At 40.0% G+C, this 5,000-nt stretch overlaps 1 long non-coding RNA gene and 1 pseudogene across 1 annotated transcript in view; one reads left to right on the forward strand and one right to left on the reverse strand.

The window, feature by feature from the left end:
* Window positions 1-5,000, forward strand: part of LOC138009499 (uncharacterized) — a 23,230-nt gene that overhangs the window by 13,655 nt on the left and 4,575 nt on the right. The gene's annotated exons all lie outside the window — the stretch shown is intronic.
* Window positions 116-4,811, reverse strand: LOC138011054 (uncharacterized; annotated as a pseudogene).

A 5,000-nucleotide genomic window follows, 5' to 3' on the forward strand; every position in this document is an offset into this window, starting at 1 on the left:
GCTTTCACAAAGTTTCTGACGGCGTGAGACTAATCTGGAATTGAAGATATACTGGCAACAGAATTTTTGAAGTCTCATTCAAATCATCTTTGCAAAGCATGAAAACATTAAATTATCCCCACTCTTTACAATTAGGAATTAACAGGTCGGTGTTGAAAAAAGCAAACAAACCAAGAGCTGCAAAAAGATCACATGGGACATGAGGCAAAAAAATAATAAGCTCCAATTAATGCTAAAGCAATACAGTAAGGCTTTCAAAAATTACTTCTTCCCATAAAACAGAACCTCAAATGTGAAAAATCAAATCTGTTGCACAGAAACAAACTTAAGGCTTTGTTTGTCATTAAGTCTCTGCTTGCACTGTACACCATTGTTTGAAGTCATAAGTGGGTATTTGTTGCTTCCAAACACAGTGCATTGTAACCACCTGACTCCAGCCAAAGAGAGCAGCTGATGGAAACCTGAAACCAATCACAACAAAGTTTAAGTGATAGACACATTACATTATTTTCAAGGAGTGAGTTTCTAGAGAAACTGTGGTGCTGGGTCAGTAGGGACTGGACTAACACTTGGTAGCATTTGGTGGACAAGGTAAATTATCCAATAACAGTAACAGTAACAGCAACAGCTACAAAAGTCCTTTGTCAGAGCGTAAATCCTTCACCCGGACATAGATAATTCAACATACAACATAATTTTTTAATTTGATACTCTACAATGCCTCAAACCTTCTTAAATGATCATTCTGTTGTGGTGAGGTACAACTATACTTCTTCTAAATAAACCAACTGAATGCAGCCTGCATGCAGTATTACAAACAGCTTGCTTCAGAATTTTAAATATAACAGAAATCAACTCTGGGGGATATTAAAGCAATCCATGTGCAACACACAATGCAAGACATACCTGGTATTAACAGCTGCTCTGTTTTCCTCTCCTCTGCCTGCGCTCATACTTAATACGGTTAACTATTTGTCTCAATGACAGCGTTTGTAACATGCTTCTTCCTTTGGCATCAGAAGAAAGTCTGTCAGAAATGACCTTTTTCGAGATTGGACTGTTCTGAAGCATGTCCTCAAATAAGCGATGCAATATTTGTACATCTCCCTCACTGAAAAGAGCCTTTGTGTTGTTGCTTAATGCTGTTGTTGGCGAGACGATGTCAGAACCAGCAGATGATTCTTCTCTGAAAAGTCGTTCTACTTTATCACTTAGTTTTTCTTTCTCTGTTGGCTAGTCTAAAGTGTTGTTCTTGGATACTGGATGTCTCCACTCTGCGCGAACTTTGTCATAAACTCTTCTGGCATCTTCACCTCGGAACACTTGACTATCCTTGATTTTCTCTTTCACACATTCCATGGTGACTTTCTTTTGCTCTATTTCTTTTTTAAATAACTGGCGTATTTCTTGAACCGCCTCTTCTGACCATGGCAATTTTAATACATTCCTTCTTTCATCTTTAAGTGGGTCTTCTTCAGCTTCTTCCTCGTTTGCATTCTGTTGCATGTCTTCTCCCGGCTGTTCAGATGGCAGTTCCTCAGATCTTTCTTCACAAGACTGAGAGCTCGTTTTCCTCATAATTTTGTGAAGTGTCTGTGAAGCAGTCACCGATGCTTTCGCACTTTGGCTCAAACGGTAGTATTTTACTGCAGTGTCTTCCTTATGAGCCATCAATTGAGCCAGATCGCTTGCTATTTCTTTGTGACTCTTGTGGCAGGCAGTCACCGCACCTTTCCTGAATAGTGTGCTGTGAATGCGTCCTCCTACCCCTGCCTTTTTCCAAACCGATTTGATAGCTTTGTTTATTTGACTGGACTGCAGTTTTGTTCCATTGAAAGATGGAAATAGTGGCTGGTCTTCTCCTGCTCCAACACCTGGCACCTTAGAGCGCACTTCTTGAACAAATATGCTCATCCAATTATACAAATTACTTGTTAGGACAATTAATGCTGGGCCATGAACATGGAATGTTTTGTGATTCATGACATTGATGACAAATCTGTCACCTTCTTTGTAGCCTCTTTTGAATTCTCTTAAAGTCATGTTAGCCAAAACTCCAGCACGGTTGGCATTATCAATGGAAATCTGAATGAGAAGGAAGTCACGCAAAAGGGTGTACTGTTGTTGTGCAATGTCTACACTGTGCTTTCCACTGAGCTTTCCAAGCAGGATGATAGCATCTCTGGAAATTTGGCTTTTTTCAAAGGCTTCAATTTTTTCTGCAGTGATAGCCTCAACTCGATCCTCTTCCCTCCTTTCCCACTTCCGTTTCAAGCTTGAACGCTTGTAAGATGTAGACCATCTCTTCATCTTTTCTCTCAACTGACTGATTAACTCACAGCTGGCTGTAATTTCTTTTGGCTTCTCAGACAGCAGGAAGGAGTAAAAATGTTGCAGGCTTGTAAGATATGATTTGATAGTTTCAGCAACATACTTTTCTTCAGCATGTTTAACAAACTTCTCCTTCAACAGACCGAAATCTAGAAGAGATGACACCTTCTTGTCAATGTCAATCACAAACAAGATCCTCTTAACCTGTGAAGCGTGCTGTTTGGCAGTTTTCACGTCTTTTTTGCCCCCATCTGGTGATTGTAGCCAATTTTCAAAATCGACAATTAACCCAGGGAGAGTGTCAACATCAGATTCAACATCAGCTTCTGCACTTGCACTTGCACTTGCACTACCAACCACTTCTCCATCTTCATCAATAACTATTTCCTTCTCCTCATTCTCCAGCTCCTCAACTTGTTCCATTTCAACTTCCTGACTTTCTTCAAGTGAAACCTCTTCGCTACTTTCAAGTGTTGCTGTTTCGAAGTTGGTTAGTTTTTCTCCGGCAGCTCTCTTGTCAATTAACTGGACTCTATAGGGCCTCTTTCCTTTTTGCAAAGCTTTATTCAGCAGACTTTTGTACTCGTCAGATGAAGGGCTAATCTTGTGAACATTTTTCAAATGGGCTGGTAATCGTTTCACACATGCTGAACATCCAATCATAGGACAAATTCTCTTTTTATGGTAGTCCTTGTAGGCCTTTGTTTCTTCATCACCATTATTTCTCTTCTTCCTGTTACCTGCCTCAGCACTTTCTTTACTTTTGAATGTGTACTTTTTCCGTAAATTAAAGTTTGTGATTGCTGAACGAGATCGAGAATGAGACCACTTATGAACCTGCATTAGATGCCTAGGGATGTGAACTACCACCTTCTTGCAGTAAGGGACTGGACACAGACGTTTCCCTCGTCCCTTATGTCTTCTTTCTTTGTTTGGTTCCTCCTTCTCCATTGGTTGTTCATTTTCTGGGGAATTGATCCTACCCTTCAACATTCGGATGTAACTTTTGGCATTTGAAAGTTCTCCATCCCCCTTCCTGCCTGGCTTATCTCCTTCATCTGCTACATCATCTTCGTCAGATGAAAAAACACCCTCAACCTCACTGATTTCACCTTCACTTCCATTGCCCAATTCAACAGGTCCACCAGCCCCATTCTCATCTTCACCTTTGGACCTAGCACCTTCACTGGTGACATAATCACTTTCCTCTTGCCAGTCAGCACAGGAATTTTCTTCACTTTGATTGACTGCAATTACAGGCTCTGTGCTTGAGTAAGCAGGCAAGCTGGATAAACTCCTAGTCCACATATGCCTAAGTTCAAAGGCTTTCTCGGACAACTACATGATAGACAAGGAAAAACAGTGTTGACCAGTAATGAATAAAATTTGAGTTTCAGTTGCAAAGGTTTTTGTGTTTCTCTTGATACAGTATGCTTAGTTATTGTGATCATTACACCATGAAAATGTTTCTTCTGCACTTGCCGTTATTAAATACCGCCAATGATGATGCTAAATGCACAAGATTTACGTCCATAATTTAGCCTCATTTTATAAATGCCAAGTATTGGATATAAATACTTGGCATGTGAAAAACGATGCAAAATTATTGACATTAATTCATGCCCATGAAAAAATGCAGTGGTGGTCACTAAATCAAACTATTTACCTAAGTTAAACAGTTTCACCCAAGAAAATGTAAGAGCATGATCCCCATACAAAGAAATTTCAAAAACCGCTCATGACAAGCAGAATGAGCCAGTTCAGGGACAGGATATCAACTTAATTAAATTTGCCATGTCACGCAATTTTAGCCATTTTCATGACTTTCAGATTTACCATAAGACAGAATTAGCAAAATAACAACAACCAATTACAATTTCAGAACAACATAAAAAAGCAAAGAGGCGCATGGATGGGAAAAAAGGAGAAGATTGAAAAGGAATTGCATTCCCGAATAAATCTTGGAAAAAAAAACAGTCGGCCCAACGTATAATTTCAAATTCACTACAATTCACCTGGTTAATGGTCGTTTATGCTTAGCATCGTCCGTGTAACGATTATTTCATCGGCAAAGGAATTTCATATTTCCTATTTAGCTAAAGATCTGCCCAAATGACCTTCGAATACCGTGACATAGCTCTGACTTGCTTTAATCTAACCATACGATCTGACGTAAAAATAGCACAAATGGAAAACAAAACTGTGATTGTGCTCAAAGTACTCACCATTTTTGCTTTCTTTTGATTACCCTGCCTTAAGGCCTGCATTTCGATTGACTTTAAATCCCGAAGTCTTGCCTGGAGGCCGAAGTAATCCATCCTACAATTTTTTTCAAGGCCACAACACGTGGGACGAGAACAGTCCGTTATATAAAAGCTCTCATCTGTCGCTAACTTTAGGGCGTCAAAAGGGCGTCTTCGAGCGATGGACATCAACCGGAAGTGGAGTTTTCTTATTGTTGGGCAGTGGTTTAGCTCAAATTTGCGAGCAAATCGTCTCTATACCAGTAAGAGCACTGAACAGTATAAATGTGGTTGGACCAGTGGGGGTTAATAGGGAAAACGCTTCACTTCTGGTTGCCATCCGTTGCTCAAAAACGCTTGGCTCTGAGACAGCATCTGGTAAGAAAAGTCGTTTTTCATGGCAGGTTGTGCAATTCTATAGTTACA

Source organism: Montipora foliosa, chromosome 7 (genome assembly GCF_036669935.1).
Source record: "Montipora foliosa isolate CH-2021 chromosome 7, ASM3666993v2, whole genome shotgun sequence".
NCBI classification, from domain to species: Eukaryota; Metazoa; Cnidaria; class Anthozoa; order Scleractinia; family Acroporidae; genus Montipora; species Montipora foliosa.